The following is a 19,970-nucleotide window of genomic DNA, read 5'->3' on the forward strand; positions in this document are numbered from 1 at the left end:
CACTAACTACCTGGAGATAACATCAAACCTCACAGGTTAAGGGCTGAGTCCAACAAGACTGCCCTTCACCCCCATTTCAGATGTCGGTCACAAGTCCAGGTTGTCACCTGTGCTTCTGACTGGCTAGCTATATAGACTGGAGGTTCTAACAACCCCCTTCTTGGGTTCAATTAATTTGCTAGAGCACATAAAATTTAAAGAAAAATTTGACTTGCTAGATCACTGGTTAATTATAAAAGGATATTAATGATATCCTCAGGAAGAGCCAGATGGAATAAAACATAGAACAAGTTACGTGGAAAGGCTACAGAGCTTCCATGTCCTTTCCAGACATATCACTCTTCCCAAATCTCTACACTTCACCAACTCTGAAGCTCTCCGAACCCTGTCCTTTGCGGTTTTATAGAGGCTACATTATACCGGCATGATTCAATCACTGGTGGAAATTGATCCAACCTTCAGTCCCTCTCGTGTTCCCAGGCCTGCAAGTTCCAACCTTAATCACAAGGTTGGCTCCTCTGGCAACCATCCCCCATCCTTAGCTGCTTTCCAAAAGCTGCCTCATTAACATAACAATGCCTTTATTGCTCTTATCATCCCATAAATTCCAAGGGTATTAGGAGCTCTGTGCCAAAAACTGGACAAAGACCAAATACATATTCCTCATCTCAAAAAACAATATCACAACTTTGAAACTAAAAATAATTTACATAATTATAAATCATATTCACAAATAAAATTAGAAATTTCTAAACAATGTATTTTATAAACAAAAACTCCATTCACTGAAAAGACATTGTTTCTACTAAGACCAACTCCATAGCCATGAGCATCCCTAAGGGTAGATTATGTCTCTAAATACCATTTCATAATAACAGGAACCAGGTTCTAGGTCTGGGAGAGAAAATATACAAAGTGAATGAGGAATCTCTTACTATAACAGATTATATATTCTGGTGTATGCTTATACCAGAAAGCAAGGAAGCTATCAAAGACAGCTAGGTTATGTCAAAAAAGGCTCAAGAGCCAACTTGAAAATACTCTATTAGAACATCTTCATTTCCATCTCCTAATGATTAGTGAGTCTAGGAAATAATCATCAATGCCTGCTAACATCAAAAAAAAAGAAAGAAAGAAAAGAGAGAAACAGATGTTATGTACCTTCTAATAAGAGTATACAACATCATCTATGAAGCATTCTTATGCAAAACACACAAGCATCACCTAATCAAGCTTCAAGATACATGTACCTATTTGCAAAGGACAGAAGAACATATTAAATGACACCATGGAGATGCAATTAGCAAAATCCAGGCTGTAGAACACTACAGGACAATTATTTCCTCAAAAAATCAAACACAAGAAAAAAAGAGAATGTGTGTATTTGTAAATTCATAGAGAACGAGTAGGAAGCCCAGTTTAAACAAATAAACCATTTAAAAATTTTATGAGACATGGCGCCTGAGTGGCTCAGTGGGTTAAGCCTCTGCCTTCAGCTCAGGTCCTGATCCCAGGGTCCTGGGATCCAGCCCCACATCCGGCTGTCTGCTCAGCGGGGAGCCTGCTTTCCTACCCCACCCCCCTGCCTGTTTCTCTGCCTACCTGTGATCTCTCTCTGTCAATAAATAAATAAATAAAATCTTTAAAAAAAAAATTTTATAAAACAATTAGGGAAATTTTAATATAGGCAGCATATTTATGATATTTTGGGAGTAGTGTATTGTTAACCTTATTAACATAATAGTGATATTGTGATTACATTTTTAAAACAAAATATATGACATATGAAATTGTATAAAGTCAGGTATTTGCTTCCAAATTATCAACTGTGGGAAGAATTAGGTGAGGATATAGTAAAAACAATATTGCCCAAGACTTTATAATTGAGAGTCTGGGTCATAGGTACATGGGGTTCATTATATAATTCTTTTTACTTTTTCATATGATCATATTTCCATAATAAAAAGTCCATTTAAATTCAAAATCAGGGGTGCTGGGGTGGCTCCCTCAGTTAAATGTCTACCTTCAAGTCAAGTTATTATCAGACCCAAGCCAGTCTCCCTGCTTTGGGGGGGTGGTGTTAAGCCTGAGCTAACATTTTTGGATCTAATTCTTCGGTAAGTTTTCCTATTACTTGCATGATTATTGCACTAGCTTAGTTTTCCATTTTTTCTAGAGTCCATTTTTGGTAATTTATATGTGATGTGAACAAAAAAATTTACTCATTAGAATATTTCTTAGAGAATAAAATAAGTAAGACTACTCTGAAGAGTGTAAGACTACAGGCAAACCTGACCTTGAGAAGTACAGTCATGCCTGATAGAAAAGAAAAGAAAGGAAAGGAAAGGAGAAGAAAAGAAAAAATGAAGAAGAAAAAGAAGAAGAAGAAGAAAGGAAAGAAAAAACAAAAGGTGAGGAATTTCTTGCTTACATCTGAATGAACATGAGGAGAAGAGAGAAAAAAGAGAGTAGGGGTAAAAAGGAGAAAGCAGATGGCTAGGCAATATGTGACTGAATCCAATGAACAGAAATAGTCTATATGAAATTAAACGCTTAATAATAACAACCAACAACCAGTGAGTGTGCACAATGTGCCACATTTCTAAGCACAGTACACATATTAGCTCATTCCATTTTCATCACAACTCTGAAGACTGTAACTCTGTTATTACCACTGTTTTCAAAATGAGGAAAATGAGGCACGGAGAGATTCAATACTTTTCCCAGGTTGACACAACCAGGAAAAGGTGAAGTCAGGATTAAACCCAGAAGCGAAGGCGATATGGCTACCCGGCCTGCATTCTGTAGCCATTATACTTATGGGCAGGGTTGACAAAACTACCACCTGCGGCCAAACACAACTAGTAGCCAGATTTTGTACCTCTTCCCCTGCCCCGACCGGGGGTAGGGGTCGGCTGCAGGGATGCAGAGTGCCCACCGCGCCCGCCCTCCGTGCCTGGCTGGCTGGTAAGCCAGGGTGGCGGGGTTCACCCGGGGAGCTGTTGGGAGGCGCCAGGGCTCACCTGCGACAGGAGGGCCATCCTCCACAGCCATTGGTGACCGTCCAAGCAATGGGCCACTGTCAGGCACCCCTACGCAGGGAAAAGGCGATGCTTCCCTGCTCAGGAGGAAGCGGGGCTTTAAGCCCCGCCCCGTGCTGTCTGCAGCCCCGCCCACCGCACCCTTGCCCTAAGGAGCCCGGGAAATAACTCCAAAGTCTGGGTACACTGGGTACACTGGGTACAGGTGACCCGACCATCCAGCCTCTCGTCTCTCCGCCAGGGAAGCCATAATAAGTGCAGCTCCCCCCACCCCCCCCATACACCTTGAGAGCTAAGAAAAGTTATGCGGTTTTTTCAAAGGTTGTAAACTAAGAAGAGGAAGAAGGACAAGGAGAAGTAATGTATGCGCCCACGAAGACTGAAATACTTGCTGTCTAGCCTGTTACAGAAAAAATGACCAACCCTTTCTGTGATCTGAATGGTTTCCATGTGGAAAATTGAAAAGGCAGATTGACTCATGTTAGATGGATGCAGGAGTATAGATGTTCAGCAAACTACAGAGCAGTAGCCAAACCTCAAAGTATGAGCAGGTTTTTGGACTATTTGAACCAAAGTCAAATATATCTCTGAGGGGTGGAAGCTACAACTGTTACAGATTTTATATATTTGGTCAGAAATTTTCTTTATGAGTTTCAAAATCATTGGCATAGAATATCTTACAGTATTATATTATTTTAATATTGTATTTGTAGTTATGTATCTCAATAAATATTTGCATATTTTATCTCATTTTTTTAATTTGTTGGAGATTTGTATTTTTATTTTTTCAAAGATACAGTTCTCCCAAGTATTCAGTTCTAAATATTATAAAACTCATTAATATTTTGTTACTCACTTATATTTTCTTTATTTTCTTTTTCTAACCTCATTAATTTCTTTTGTTGTTGTTGTTGTTGTTTTAAATTATTTTATTTGTTTATTTTTCAGGGAAAGAGTGCACAAGCAGGGGGAGTAACAGGCATAGGCAGAAGCAGACTCCCCACTGACAAGGAGCCAGAGGTAGGTAGGACTCCATCAGGACTCTGGGATCATGATCTGAGCTGAAGGCAGACACTTAATCGACTGAGCCACCCAGGCATCCCCCCTTTTTATTGTTTTAATAACAACAGACCTTAAGGTTGTATATTTGGTACTCTGTATAGCTTTTGTTACATCCAAAGTATTTCAGGGTCGGGGAGAGAGACAGTTGTGATGCCTTTTAAAAAATTATTATTGGGGGGCGCCCGGGTGGCCCAGTGGGTTAAGCCGCTGCCTTGGGCTCGGGTCATGATCTCAGAGTCCTGGGATCGAGTCCCGCATCAGGCTCTCTGCTCAGCAGGGAGTCTGCTTCCTCCTCTCTCTCTCTCTGCCTTCCTCTCTGCCTACTTGTGATCTCTCTCGGTCAAATAAATAAATAAAATCTTCAAAAAAAAAAATTATTATTGGGTTAGGGATAGGGTGGCTGGGTGATGGACATTGGGGAAGGTATGTGCTATGGTGAGTGCTGTGAATTATGTAAGACTGATGATTCACAGACCCATACCTCTGAAGCAAATAATACATTATATGTTAGTAAAAAATAAAGATAAAAATAAATAAATAAATAATCATTATTAATGGAACAATATACTCTCCATTCACAAAATAGTTCTTTATAAATAAAACAAATATGCTATAAAACAAAGCAAATTCCAATTATTTTAAATCGGAATATATTACAAAGGGAATCATATAACTTTATAAATGTGCTACAAAGTCATTGGGAATGGGAGGCAGATATAGAAGTAACAAGGTCAGCCATGAGTTGATAATTGTTGAAGCTAAGTGATGTCTATGTGGGAGCTCTTTCCACTAGCCTCATTAATTTTGTAACTGGATGACATTATTCATAATTTTAAACTTTTAAATAAATCTTAAAAAGTGACTAAATGAAAATGTCCCAAATTTCTAGCTTGGCACAATCTGGGGCAGATTGTCTTGTCTTGTCACAAGACAAGTCTACCAAACTGATTTTTTTTTCTCTCTCAATATGAAAACAAAATTATACAACTGAATTTGTGCCTGGTGATGTCAACCAGACATCATAGCATCCCCCACTCCCTACAAAACCATATAGATCCTGACAGGGTCTGGGGATTTATTTTACTTTCAAGCTCATAAGATCCTGTTACTATTTTATAAATACTGGAGGACGACACAAAACTCCTAAGTCCCAGAAAAGGACTTATTATTACTTATTATATATATATAATATTATATACTTATATATATATATATTATATACTTATTATTACTCGTGGCACGGTGAGCAGCACGAGCGTTGCCCCAAATCCCATGGGGGTAAGCGGAGTACCCAGAGGACATACTACATACAATGGGTTTGGATTGTTGGTGAGGAACACAGCTTGGGAAACCACTGTTTTTTGTTTTTTTAAGATTTTGTTTATTTATTTGAGAGAGAGAAAGAGAGGGGGAGAATGAGGGGAAGAGGTCAGTGGGAGAAGCAGACTCCCTGCTGAGCAGGGAGCCTGATGTGGGACTTGATCCTGGGACTCCAGGATCATGACCTAAGTCAAAGGCAGTTGCTTAATCAACTGAGCCACCCAGGCGCCCAGGAATCTACTATTTTTAAAGTAAGTAGTAAGAAAGCCTGCACTCTGAACCCACATGGACCTGTGACCCAGATTCAACAATTATAATCTTTTAGATCATACGGTTCATTTATATTCTCACTCAATTCCTCCCCCAACCCAATAAGTTTGAAGCGATAATCTGACCTACATGTAATTTCAACTCGCAAAGCTGTTAACTATAAACACAACCCTGGGAAATGGCATTAGGAAACAACAGTCAGGAAGGAACTTAACATTCTTGGCATACCCAACAAACAGGTGCATGTTCAGGGTTTGTAGAAGATTGTTTTCCCCATCAATCCACTTTTGTCCCTACCTGTCCTGGCTTCTGGCAAACTGTCACCAAAGTATTTCACTCTGTTGGCCACTCTAATTAATTTAACCAGCAGAAGCTAGAACTAAATCTGTGTGATTGGTCTCCCACAGCACCTAATTAAGGCTACTATCATCAGGACTCCAAACAATGAGATGAAGTTAACCTTCAGTACTGACCTCAAATAGGTCTTCCGGGGTCCTGGACCAGGCAACTGTCCCAGGGGAGACCAGAGGACTTAATTTCAGACAGTTGGGTTATAGTCTAGCCTAAGGCCCATTCATTATCCATTTCACTAACCTGCTCATCTTTGGTGTCATCACCAGTAATTATAGGAGGCAATAGAGGGGCTAAAAACCCACCTCTTTCCCTAACAAAAGAGGTATTTCATGGCCCGTTTCCCGCCATTGACAACCATATAACCCAAACAGGCACATGTAATTCCTATCAGGATTTGTCGTTAAACTTGATTTGGATCAGCCTCAGATTGGTTTGATTAGGTCACATGGGCAGTGTCCCAGAATGGTTCTAACTTCCTTTCCTATCTGCGGCATATCCCTCTCAAACGTCAGAGAAGCATGTGAATCTGTAACCTTGTAACCAAATGGGGTGAGATGGTGCCAGTCCCTGGGTTTGTGCCTGTTTATTTATTTTTTTTTTTAAAGATTTTATTTATTTATTTGACAGAGAAAGATCACAAGTAGGCAGAGTGGCAGGCAGAGAGAGAGAGAGAGGGAAGCAGGCTCCCTGCTGAGCAGAGAGCCCGATGTGGGACTCGATCCCAGGACCCTGAGATCATGACCTGAGCCGAAGGCAGCGGCTTAACCCACTGAGCCACCCAGGTGTGCCTGTTTAAAGGGGCTCCGGGTTGAGAGCGGCTACTGATTGTGGCTCAGGCACCACCGTATAATTTACCATCAGCCACGCTCACGGATTGTCTGCTGCCTTTGCTGTTTGCCTTGTGACGGTGTTAGATCCAGACGACAAAGAGAATATTTATTGCCTCCACCCTTGTACATCTAGAGTCTAAGGTGTTCCTACCATAGCTGCCAGGGCTGTTTAATCCCGAGGTCTATGGTCTTCCAAAGGGTGGACCAGATAACGGACCAGAGAGCTAAGTCACTGGTACTATCCCAAGAGTCATAATCAACATAGGGAATGTTGGTCAGAGTTGTGAACATGGCCTTGAATTCTGTGCACTGAGTGACAAGGCCAATTTTTAGTACGGCATATATGGAGGAATTGTTGAACAGCCACAAGCCCCCAGGGGACACTAACAGGTTTGCACTTAGCCAAACCCATCCCGTGAACCAGGCCCCAATGTTAAGGGGAGCCTGGGTGAAGAGAGGGCCCCATCACACCAGTGGCTTTACTTCAGGGGCTATAGTGTGAATCTAGTGTCCCAACAGCAACAGCTGCCTCTTTTCCATATCAACGGAGATGCTGCTGGAGCCAGGCTACTAGGTCCTTGAAGATCTAATTTCCAAGTGTGGGGAAAAAATTTCCAGTTTGACAAGTGAGGTTATATCGGGGCTTTTCCTTATTCGTTGTCAAGCCCTATCTAACTCAAGCCCAAATGGGGACATTTTGCAAAGTCACACGTCTTTATGGGTCAGGCTTTCCTGAAACAGGTCAGTAGCCATACACCCTCCCCAACCTCCAACCTCCCACCTCCCCTCCCGCAAGCCCAGTTTTTATAAAAGAGCACTTGGAGCCTGGAACAGCAGGTGGCGATGTTGTACTAGGGAATTGCCTCTTTGACTTTTGAAATCGTTAACTAAAGCCGTGATTTCCATTTCTTCTCAGATTTTATATTCTTTTTTTGCTAGACCACCACTAAGAGGACAGAGATTCCCTCTCTATATGCCACCAGCCTTGAATGAAAGAATCCTTTCTGGACTTCACACAAGTATTCACATAAAACAAGCACCTAGAATGTAAATATCAATTATACACTTGGCAGTAACAGACAGTAGTACATTGAATCAGTCCAAAAAGCCCTCCCTACCAGATCACTTGAATTTTCCTACTTCACAGAAAATGTTACCCAAACCCCATCAGTTGATTTTTGGATGCCCCCCCCCACGCCCTCCCCAGCAAGGATCCCATCCTTGGCATTACTAACATTTGGGGCTGGATAATTATTTGTTTGGGGTGCTCTCTGTGCACTCTAAGATGTTTAGCAGCATGTCCTTGCTTCTACCCACTACATGCCAGTAGAACACACCCTTCCTCCTCCAATTGTGACAACCCAAGGTATCTCTAGACATTGTCAAACGCCACAGAGTTGGAAGTGAGGACTAAATCACTGGTTAAGAACCACCAGCCCATGGAACATGGACCAATGGACCAATGAGTCTAATAGGCATATAAAGGGTTACAGCTGTTGGAAGTCTAGAAGGTGGGAGGACCGAGAAGGAGGAAGGTAAGCTTTGGAGGATGGCTTTTTTCTTTTTCTTTTTCTTTTTTTTTTTTTAATCCTTTGTCTCTTTAAGCCAGGCTCCACCATATTCTTGCACATATTCTTGCAGCTTTCTCCTGAGTCCTGGGTGCCTGCAACTACCCTGGCACCTAGCACCCCAACCCCCTCCACTAACGGGGGAGGATTCCAGCCTGGGCACTTGTATACAACAAAACTAAAAATATTTAAGTTTCTCGGTCCTTGAAGTTCCTCAAGCACACTTAGCTTTCTCCTTAAAGCAGCTAAAGTTGGGGGTATGGGAGAAGGGAGGAATCAGGAAGTGCAAGGAACAGAGCAATCCCTCGCCAGTAAGCAAGGCTTCTTACCAACCTCCAGGTTCAAGCGGCTGCCAGCAGCCTGGGCTCATCCAAACCAACGCCCGTTTCAGATCCACTTAAGTTTCCATCCCCATACTGCTGACATCATTTATCTAAACTTTGGGGATCCCCTGACTCAGCAGCTACAGCCACTTTTGACTGCCCCACTGTCATATAACATTCCTTTCTCTTCCTACTCTTGAGGAGAGAGAGCACAATTAAAACATCATTTGGGTAAATTGGGTGTTTGGTTTTTTTTTCAAGATTTTTATTTATTCATTTGACAGACAGAGATCACAAGTAGGCAGAGAGGCTGGCAGGGGGCTTGGGAAGCAGGCTCCCTGCTGAGCAGACAGCCTGATGCAGGGCTGGATCCCAAGACTCTGAGATCATGATCTGAGCCAAAGGCAGAGGCTTTAACCCACTGAGCCACCCAGGTGCCGCTGGGTAAATTCTTTCAATCCTGCTTTTTATCACTTATCCTCTAGATGTACATTAACAGGGTCAGACTTTGCACCTTGTTCATGATTTGAGTAAAACCATTTGCTCCTAGATCCTGGAGAATCTTCTCTTGCCCACTAACACAGTCCATAGGGTCTTCCAGAAAGGCATATCTCTGCCAGTATCCTATCCTGTCACCGAAACTGTCAGAAACTAAGATTTTCCCCTATACATGCTAATAATTTAGCCTGTTACTGTTTTCGTGGATGTTGGCAGAAGACACAAGATTCTTGGGCCAGAGATAAAGTACTTTATTACTCACACACAGCAAGTAGCATGAAAATAATGTCACATCAGTTGCCTGTGGGGACAAGGTGTAGAGGGCCCAGGTGTTGCTATGCATACAGGGAGTCTGCCTTGTAGCTTAGGAAAAGTGAGTTTGGGGAATCCAGTGCTTTTAGAGTAACTGCAAGACAGGCAGAAAGAAATACCCAGAATGAAGGACAAGAGAATGAGGAGAACATAGCATAGAGGCTGTAGTAAGATTTTTGAAAAGTGGTTACCCTAATATACGAAAACAGTCTCCTCATAAACTGGAAATGAAATGAGTCCAATTAGTGACATTTGCTATTTTTCTAACTCTCATTTGTCAAAGTTAGCAAATAATTTTCTTGGAAAAAAAATGAAATAAGTCAGTAGCAGCTGTCTCAGAATAATGATGTTACTAGTCCTGACTTCCAACATCTCCATTCCCCAGGATGAGGAGCATTTTTACCTGTGTGCACCTAAGTTATAGGGCTGTATCAGGGATCTTTGGACTATAATCAGGGAGAAGAAGTCCTGAAAATAAATGAATAAGGAATTCTGGATTAAATGGTGTTGGAACAAAGTTCCCTCCTAGAACACTCAAGTTCCTCTTCTTTTCTGTGAAGGATAATTTATAACCTCAGATCATCCAATGATTTCACTTAAATAAAATTATACTTTGTTGCATAGAGGTTAAAAGCACAGGCTCTGGGGCGCCTGGGTGGCTCAGTGGGTTAAGCCGCTGCCTTCGGCTCAGGTCATGATCTCGGGGTCCTGAGATCGAGTCCCGCATCGGGCTCTCTGCTCAGCGGGGAGCCTGCTTCCCCCTCTCTCTCTGCCTGCCTCTCTGCCTACTTGTGATCTCTGTCTATCAAATGGGTAAATAAAAATCTTAAAAAAAAAAAAAAGGGAGCACAAAAACTAAGTATATGACAGTTGTGGAAGGGGGTGGCAGTTGGGTATTTGTGGGGGGCCAAGATAAGGCTAATCACTACCTTTCTTTACTATGAATAGAGCTTTTTTTTTTTTTTAAGATTTTATTTACTTATTTAACAGAGAGAGAGACAGCAAGAGAGGGAACACAAGCAGGGAGAGTGGGAGAGGGAGAAGCAGGCTCCCTATAGAATAGGGAGCCTGGGGGCGCCTGGGTGGCTCAGTGGGTTAAAGCCTCTGCCTTCGGCTCAGGTCATGATCCCAGGGTCCTGGGATTGAGCCCCGCATTGGGCTCTCTGCTCAGCAAGGAGCCTGTTTCCTCCTCTCTCTCTGCCTGCCTCTCTGCCTACTTGTGATCTCTGTCAAATAAATAAAATCTTTAAAAAAAAAAAAAAAAAAAGAATAGGAGCCTGATGCAAGGCTTGATCAACGGGGGGGGGGGGGGGGGGGGGCTCAATCCCAGGCCTGAGCAGAAGGCAGATGCCCTGAGCCACCCAGGTGCCCCTGAATAGAGCATATTTTAAAGGAATGGAAAACATTTCATTTCAAACTTCCTCAAGTATGAGGAAGATATACATTTAGTGATGAACACAGGTATTCTAGAGTTCCCTCAAATAAGAATTTCAGGAAGAACCACCTTATACTTTATGCATTACCAAACAATGTTTCTGCTGTGTGCCATGCTAGAGAACATGGAACAAAGTGTAATAAAGGGGGCAGGAAGAAAGTGACATGGTCTCACCCTCATGGGCATATATTTCAGACAGCTGCTCCCTGGTGCCAATCTGTGGACATGCTAAAGTAGAATCACCTGCAGGGTTTAGATTCCTCCAACACTGAGCACCGATCCCACCCCTGACCTGATGAATCAGCATTTTAGGTGGTGGGAGACATAGGAGGCGGTGTTCTTTTCTTTTGGGGGGTGGGGAGGGGCAGAAAGAGACATGAGAAAGAGAGAGAGAGAGACTCTTAAGTAGGCTCCAGGCCCAGGATAGTGTCTCACACGGGGCTTAATTTCACCACCCTGAGATCAATTTCATCAGCCTGAGCTGAAATCCAGGGTCAGAGGCTTAACCGGCTGAGCCACCCAGGTGTCGCAAGGAGGCACTATACTTAATAAGTGCCCTCTCGTGATCCCAAGTAACAGTCTGGGAACCACTGAAAGACCCGCGGATCCCCTTACCCAAGAATCCAACACTGCCACTGGATGCAATCAGCAAGACGTTCTTTATTGTTACGCAGGCGCCTGTGGGTGGTCAGCGCGCGCCCAGGGAGGGGTCTTTCTAAGAGAGGGGTCTTTCACCAGCACTGGTGTTTCTCAAAAGATGGTCAGACTCTCAAACTCAATCTGCAAGAGAGTGGCATGTGAATGTATGTTTTCAATGCACCAGGAGATATGAGAGATGTGCTCTCCGACTGCCTTTCTCTGACACCATTTCCTTTTTATTAAATGATATGTGTCAAAGTGCATTATAAATTCAAAAGTGTGATACTAAGTTAGTTGGGTACAGTTTTTAGGACCTTTCTATAAACTGAGGAAGACCAGTTTACACAAGCAACTGAAGTCAGTGTGGAGTACAACAGGGCACTTCTCAGAACCTAACAGGTCTCTGACCACATCTTCATGGTTCTTATAGCAGCAGAAACTTCTGGCAGGTGAGACTGCTAGAACAGTGCAGTGGCCTCAACTGAAGTCCCTTCTGCACTAGCCCCGGGAGTCATCTTCGGTCCCTGAGCAGCTCCATACCTGGATGACTTCTTCGCAGAAGGTCCATAAAGTCTATATACTCTCAGCCACTTGCAGTCTTTTGTGCCACAACAGAAATATTTATCAGGCAGACCCTGTATCAGTCTAGTAACATGGTTCTAAACCTCATCAATGCTTAGCTTTCTTAATGCACCATGAGATCCAAGTTCAAGAAGTGAGATTCAGAATGAGGAAGACACTCGATGGGAAGGAGAGGACAGACTGAGGGTTAGAGAAGACACTAAATTCCCATTTTAAATTTTTATTTATTTTTATTTTTTTATAAACATATAATATCTAAATTCCCATTTTAGACGCGAAGAATGGCAGGTGCCTTTGGAATATCTGGGTGGTGCTACCCCACAAATAGCTGGAAATAAAGCATGTGGAGATCTGAAGCTGGGTAAGAACAGTGACAGAGATCTGACAGGCTTCCGCTAGACATTGCACTGAGTTTGCGTGGAGAGAAAATAAATTAAGAAAAACTCACCAGCATGTGGAGTCACGTGTAAAAGGAGAGGCGAAAAAGTGCCATGAAGGAGCCTACAAAAGAGGGATCGAAGACAGATGCAGTGATCACCAGAGCCAAGGGCTCTGAAGCCAAAAGGAGGTTAAAATTTCAAGGAAAGACTAGTCACCAGTGTCAAATAACACGGAGCAGTCAGTGAGGACAAGAACAAAAGACAGGCCAAGTGGATTTGCAATCTGCATGTCACTGGTGACTTTTCTGAGAGCAATGGAGCCGCGTGATGTGGGTACTACAGGTTTCTCCCTCTCTCCTAAAGTGGAGCGTTCTAGGAAACAGAAACGGCAGAAAGCAAAGAAGCAATCACCATTAACTTCTGTGGAAAATTTTTTGAGCATTCTGAGACTTAAAAAAATAACTTCTTTTAAGCTTTTCTGGTACCTTAGGGTACATCTTGCTAAGGGATGCACAAAATCAATCAAGATAAAGCACAGATGCTCACAGACACGGTCCAAAGTTATGGTGGCTTGATGTTGGGTTGCTGACTGAGTGTAGTTCTAGGAGAAGGAGCTTGGCGGGGCCACTCCCCCCATATAACAGCTTGCTGCAAAACAAACATTGGGGGCACCTGAGTGGTTCAGTGGGTAAAGCCTCTTCCTTCGGCTGAGGTCATGATCCCAGGGTCCCGGAATCAAGCCCCACATCAGGCTCCCTGCTCAGTAGGGAGCCTGCTTCCCCCTCTCTCTGCCTGCCTCTCTGCCTACTTGTGATCTCTCTCTCTCTCTCTGTGTCAAATAAACAAGTAATTAATTAATTAAAAAAAAAACATTGAATGCTATTTTCACTTTTGTCTTTTTTGTAAAATTCTTTTCAGATTTCTTTCAGTTAGCGAAAAAAGGTAGGAATATAGGCCTTTCATAAAATTGAAGTGGTGGAATACTGACTCTTAAAAAGTAATAAGAGATATCTGGATTTTCTTCATGGTTTGGGCCAGTGTTTTATGAATAAATTCCAATTTCCTTTAGAGTTTTGATTTTATCATTTTCTGTTAAGAATTATGTTATCATATTAGATGTCTGCTATCATTGAACATTATCACCCTAACTTCCAAGGGAACTCTATTATTATTTTTCAGAGTTTGTGGTGGAACTCTGGCATATGGTAGACACTCAGGAAAGTTTGTTCAATGAATGTTCATAAGAAGAACGGGTGAATGTGAATTTAGGAAGCATGTGGGAAGAAAGTCTTCTTCCATATTGGGAATACAGTAAATATCTCATCTTTCAAAGTTAAATATAACCCTTTATATTTAAAAATTAGATGCAGAGCACCTGGCTGGCTCATTGGTCCGGCGCCTGCCTTCCGCTCAGATCATGATCCCAAGGTCTTCTTGGGATTGAGCCCCACATGGGGCTCCCTGCTCAGCAGGAAGCCTGCTTCTCCCTCTCCCACTCCCCCTGCTCGTGTTCCCTCTCTCTCTCTCCGTCAGATAAATGCATAAAATCCTTAAAAAAAAATTAGATGCAATTAGGGGATAGCTGTAGCTTGGAAGACAGGCATGAAGACTGAATCCCAGCTATGGGGCATTCTGTATCTGCAAAATGGAGTAATACTCTTCACTTCACAGGACAGATGGAGTTGAATTAAGTAAGACACGTAAAGATCCAACCATAGGACTCTGCACAGAGGAGCAGAGTGGTAATTAACTGGTAGCAGTGTTAGCGTTAGTATTAGCTATTTGCTATTCGTCCTACAGGCTGTTTATTCAGATGCTCAAAACAGAAAAGTACAGTAATCTTCCATATAAGTTGGCAGGAAAACCTCGCCACTTTCGACCTAAAGGTCTAATCACTTCTTTGTACTTAACATTTGCCGAAGAAGGCGGCAACCCCAACCAACCTATCGATTGATAAAAAGCGATCGTGGGACGAAGGCGCACTCAGTGTCAACTCTCAGCCATTTCTCTGATATCCGACCAGCGAACAGCCTGCGTTATAAAGTGTTGTCACACGTTTAAAAAAAAAAAAATTTTAACACTAGAAACTCTGCATTCATAACCATGGAAACGTTGAAGTCCTATGATGTTAGCGTGATTCTGACGCCCATCTGGTACGTTTTGCAAGGAATTCAGGAGGGAGTAGGCGTAGGGGGTGGACACGAGAAGGTGAAAGGGGGCGAGTCGGTGGGAAGAGGGGTAACTTGACTACAAGTACCAGGGCAGCCAAAGAATAAAGTCTTCACCTTGACCGCCAAGTCGTTTTTATAAAAAAAAGCACAAAAAGAAAATGACTGCATTTCTTCCCCACCCCTTCGGCTCACCTCCTAGCGGGAACCGGACAGTCGCACCCTATACCTCAGGGTGAGCGAAAGCCACCCGCGTCCCAGTCTGCGGGCCCGCAGGGGTGGCCCCAGCCGAGCACGAGGCAGCCCGCTTCCTGCAGCCGAGCCCTTAGCCACCGCCCCTAGCCGCCGAGGGCGAGGTCGCCAGAGCCGGGAGGGGCGGGGCAGCCGGGACAGACTCCGCCCCGCCCCTCCGGCTGTGGCCCGGGTGCGCCCGAGCCCGGCGCCCCCCGCTCCGCCCCTGCTCCGCCCACCCGCCGGTGGCCCCGGGGGACGCAGGGGGAGGGGCGCGGAGGCGGCGGCCTCTGGAACAGCGCAGCGCAGGGGAGCGCGCTCTGCACTTGGAGCCTGCCCGCCCGTCAGATCCCGGCTGTGCATTCAGCGGTGAGTACCCGCCCGGCCCGACGGATGTCCCGGGGCGGGAGCGCCCGCCGCCCTGTCCCCGGGGCAGTCGGCGCGAGCCTCTTCCGCGGCGCCCGAGGCTCCCTCCCCGAGAGGGACTGACGTGCGCAGAGCGGCCCGGGGCTGGAGAGAAGCCGGGAAGGCCCAGGGGAGAATCGGGGAGGGGACTAGCTCCGGGGAATCGACCTCTCCGCTCGGGCCACAGGATTCAGGCACTGGAAATGGCTTTCCTCGTCCCTCCTCGCCTGGACTGTGCATGCCGCTGGAGAGTCCTCGCCGAGGTTGTACGGGCCTCAGGGGGAGTCCTCACCCAGGCTCTGCAGGCCGGCCGAACTGGCGAATCCTAACCCGGAGGAGGGTGTGCGGGCCTCGCTGGGGTGTCCTAACCCCAGCAGGGTGTGCGGGCCTCACTAAGGAGTTCCCACCGCGCCCGGGCTTACGGAATAGGGAAATCCTCACTGAGCCCGCAGGTCGGGGAATCCACACCAAATGATAAGGGGCAAATGGGGTGAGGTGGAAGGGTTGGGCACAGAGCCTACCTTCATAGATTCAAGAGATCCCGGAAGGAGCATGGGCTGCCATTCTTAATTGAGCCAGACATCAGAATGGAACATCTTTCTTGCAACACACATAACCCTCCTCACAGGCTTGGGGGCGGGGAGACACAGCCTCTAGGACAGCGGTGCTTAAACTTTTGGGGCGCTCAAAAACTCCTTTACACTCATGAAAATTCCTGTACCAAAGAGCTATTGTTTATGTGGGTTGTGTGTTTTATATTTACCATATATATAAAACAAAATTTACCGTACTTAATAATCCATTTTTTTAAATAGTGGACCTATTATAAATATCCGTATTTTCCAAAACAGAATGTTACTGAGAAGAGTGGCATTGTTTTATATTTTTATGCATATCTTTGATGTCAGGTTTATTAGAAGGCACCTGGATTCTAATATCTGCTTCTTCATTCAGTCTTGCAATATCCCATCATGTTGCTTCTGGAAAACTCTGCTGTATACTCCTGAGCACATGATGGTGAAAAGGACAAATTGCATCTTGGTGTTATAATGAAAGTGGTGATCTTTCAAATAATGATCTTGTGGATACCAGCTCCACGCTTTGAGAACCACTGGGGTAGGAAATGCTTTGGAGGCTTAAGTCATTTGTCCTCTCTCTTGCTTGGGTTGCTTGCTCTAAATGGAAACACGCACCACCCCATGCATGGACAATGTTAACCTCTGGAATGTGGGACCAAGCTTGATCTCACTTTGGAAGCTAAGTACTAGGTTCCCACATAAGACTTGATGAGCCCCAATAGCCTCCTGAAAACTCAGCAAGGCTCACAGATGGCTTTGGTTGTTACTGTGCCCATAGAGTTGGCCTGTCTGTGTGCCCCGATTGCAGCAGTGATATGGCAGAAAGGACCTGTGGGTTCAGAGAAGTGGCCACGGGGAGCCCATGCCAAGTGTGTAGGGGTTGGTGTGAAGTTACCAAGTAGTCAAAAAGTCATTTCCAAAAGAGCATTGCCTTCCTTTTCTCCATGGTCAGTGCTGTTTGTACTTGTGTAGCCTAAGAGCTTATTGAAGTAGTATCAGGATTCCCCAATCTTGGTGCTCTTCCACTTTCCACTTTTAGAGGTGTACCACCTGGACCAGCCCTGCCTCAGCCCCTTCCAGAAAGCCGTGTCCGACACCCTGGTGTGTGGTGGGTGGGATCCCTCACTGGTTTCTTTCCTTGGCTTCATGCTCTGTGAAAACAAGTTGCAGATAGAAATTAACATACATGTGTACACCAAAAGAAAATGATTCCCCGACTCTCCTCCCTTTTGCTCCGCCATCCACAGAGCCTCTCCTGCTCTGATGAAGCAGCTTGGATACTGAGAAATGTTGAGAAATGTTAAAGCTGATAGTTGAGAAATGTTAAAGCACATAAGTGGATTGCATCTGTTGTTGCCCTGGCCCCAGGTGGGAGAAGGGAATGGGATCCCTGTGCCCTGGCTGTGTTCTTGGAGTAAAACTCCACTTTGATGGTAGGGGTCTCTTATCCCTTCTGCACTTGTTTCGTGACTGCCTGCTTTATCAAGGGCCCAGTCGGGTACTGGACACTTCGGGGTAGTGAGCACAAACAGATGCAGTCCCGGTCTTTCTGGAGTTACGGTCTGGTAGCTTAGGTAACTGCTGGTTAATGGAGCCAGTCCACTGTTGAGTGTTTGCATGAAACCTGGTCCTGCGGGAAGAACACTGCTGCTACCAGTTGTGTGATCTGAAGCACATGCTGAAAAAGCCAGAGTCCCAAGCCGTGACGATACCGATAAAACCAACACTTACTACCATATGCTTTTTTTTCTCTTTCTTCCTTTTACGGAGGAGGTGACTCCCTGGGGGGCAGCCAGACCCTATACTGGGAAATGAGCTCTAGTCGGTTCCAGTCACTGGGGCAGCCTTGGGCAGCCTTGAGAGCAAGACACTCTCTCTGGGCCTCAGTGTCTACATCTTTAAAGTGGGTGGTTGGGCCACTGATAACCAAGGGGCCAGTGGTTTACATTGGCATTTGTGTGCATCTCTTCCCAGCTCCATGTTCAAGGGCATCACATTTTTTTAGCTTTAAGTTAGCCATTATGGGAATATCCACACCATAAAAATCAGCAGATGGTGGAATCAGGGCTCCCGCACCACAGAGAGCAAGTGGTTAGAGGTTTCCTGGCACACCAGTGCTGCCGTGACAGCCCGCGTACTTTTCATGTGTTTGTACGGTTGACCCTTGAACAACATAGCAGACAGGTCGGGGTACTGACTCGCTGCGCAGTAGAAGATCCAGGTATAACTTTTGATTCCCCGAAAACTTCACTACTAATAGCCTACTGCTGATCGGAAGCCTTCCCAATGATACAAACAATTACAACACAGTTTGTATGTATGTGTATGATATGCTGCATTCTTATAGTAAAGCTAGAGAAAATAAAATGTGAAGAAAATAATAAGGAAAATACATTTACTTTACTGTACTTTGTGGATCATTGGATCCATGTAGTTCAAATCCTTATTGTTCAAGGGTCACCTGTATTTTTAAAAAAAGAAACTCTTTAACAGTTAGGTGTCTGACTTTCGCTCAAGTCTTGGTCTCAAGGCCGGAGGATAGAGCCCTGTGTCAGCAGGGAGCCTGCTACTCCTTCTCCTGCCTCCCCCACCTTCCCGCTTGTGCTCTCTCTCTCTCCCTTAAATAAACAAGATCTTTAAAATTATTATAATAATAAAATAAATTCTTTCGCCTGGACAAAGACACTGAATATGGGGTATGTGATTCAGTTCCTCCAGAACTCTTCATAGGGAACAAACAGTCTGTTTTCTATCATAGCCTAGAAGATGAATCAACAGACTTTTCTTTAGGCTTTGTGGACTCTACAGTCTCTTACTGTCCTTGCACCTTTTCAGCTCTGTTGTTGTTGTGTGAAAACAACCACAGACAATATGCAAATGAATAGGCACAGCTGGGTTTCAATAAAATTTTATTTATAAAAACAGAGGCTGGGCCATAGTTTGCAGACCCATCTTAGAATGTCAGAATGGGAGCCATGCTTTGAGGAGATGATTTCATGGAAAGGGACATTCTTTAGGACTTTATCCATGAATACAACAGATTTTGTGCTCGAGGACACACAGCTGGAAGAGCCAACTGCAAAGGATTTGGAGTGGATTGAAAAAGAATCCATAGTAGGTTGTTTAAATCAAGGCCAAGTATGTTCCCATTTTGAGGACACAGCCATGGTGTGTCCCATGTTTATTCCCAACTGCCTCTCTCTTAGGAGCCAGCTCCGACATTATGCTGGGACTAGTAGACCTGCAGTCTAAACCAGCATGTGGAATTTTGGGTGTTCTTAGGCAAAAATCAGTAGTGTCTCTAACAGGTATTCTGATTCCTGGGAGAGGGCCAAAAGTGTTAAAGACAGAAGGGAAAATCATCATTACATGTGTTTATATTATATACACTGTGGATTACATTGTGTGTTTGTATACACATCTCTACGTGCATATTTGTCTATATATGAACCTAAGATATGTGGCTGTGCGATTATTGTTCCATGCATTTAAAAGAGTCTTAGGAATGTTTAGAAGACAGGCATACCAAGCTGTTACCAGTAGCCAGTTCTGGGCAGTGAAATGGGGTAGAAGAAAGACAGGAACTCTTCACTTACTACTCTTTGTAATACGGTGTGTTTGCCTACCCTGCAACATTTAAGTATTGCTTTTATAACCTAAAAATAAAACAAAAAACTAAAATCCCAACAACCGATAATTTTTGAAAGAAAATAGGATTATTTCTATGGTAAGAATATTACTACCACCCCTTCTCCCCTAATAAAACAAATTATTTTAACTGTCACATCACAATTCTGAATTAGTATATATACCACTATATATATATATAAATATATATTATTACTATATATATTAATATATATATTAATTCAAAATAATATTGGAAGAGAGGCCTCTCAAATCAAAACATGTTAGTAGTTGACTTAACCCCCTGTCCAAGATTACAAGTAACAGATGAGTGTTTTTTTATGGAC

At 44.0% G+C, this 19,970-nt stretch overlaps 1 protein-coding gene and 1 long non-coding RNA gene across 4 annotated transcripts in view; one reads left to right on the top strand and one right to left on the bottom strand.

Moving 5' to 3' along the window:
* LOC309846014 overlaps window positions 1-16,272 on the bottom strand; it is a 187,237-nt gene extending 170,965 nt beyond the window's left edge. Inside the window, exons 1-2 of one of the 2 annotated variants that reach the window (XR_014301679.1) lie at window positions 15,940-16,272; window positions 14,526-14,645 (exon numbers count right to left, since the gene is read on the bottom strand). This is a non-coding gene — a long non-coding RNA (uncharacterized lncRNA). Of the gene's footprint in view, window positions 1-14,525; window positions 14,646-14,977; window positions 15,082-15,939 lie in introns of those variants that run through there. The other variant, XR_014301680.1, reaches the window with a different exon arrangement.
* Window positions 15,199-19,970, top strand: part of ACO1 (aconitase 1) — a 56,776-nt gene continuing 52,004 nt past the window's right edge. The window contains exon 1 of one of the 2 annotated variants that reach the window (XM_082694553.1): window positions 15,199-15,382. The gene's annotated coding sequence lies outside the window, so the exon portion shown is untranslated. Of the gene's footprint in view, window positions 15,387-19,970 lie in introns of both variants that reach the window. The other variant, XM_082694554.1, reaches the window with a different exon arrangement.

Source organism: Mustela nivalis, assembly GCF_964662115.1.
Source record: "Mustela nivalis genome assembly, chromosome: 13".
In the NCBI taxonomy this organism is placed as follows: Eukaryota; Metazoa; Chordata; class Mammalia; order Carnivora; family Mustelidae; genus Mustela; species Mustela nivalis.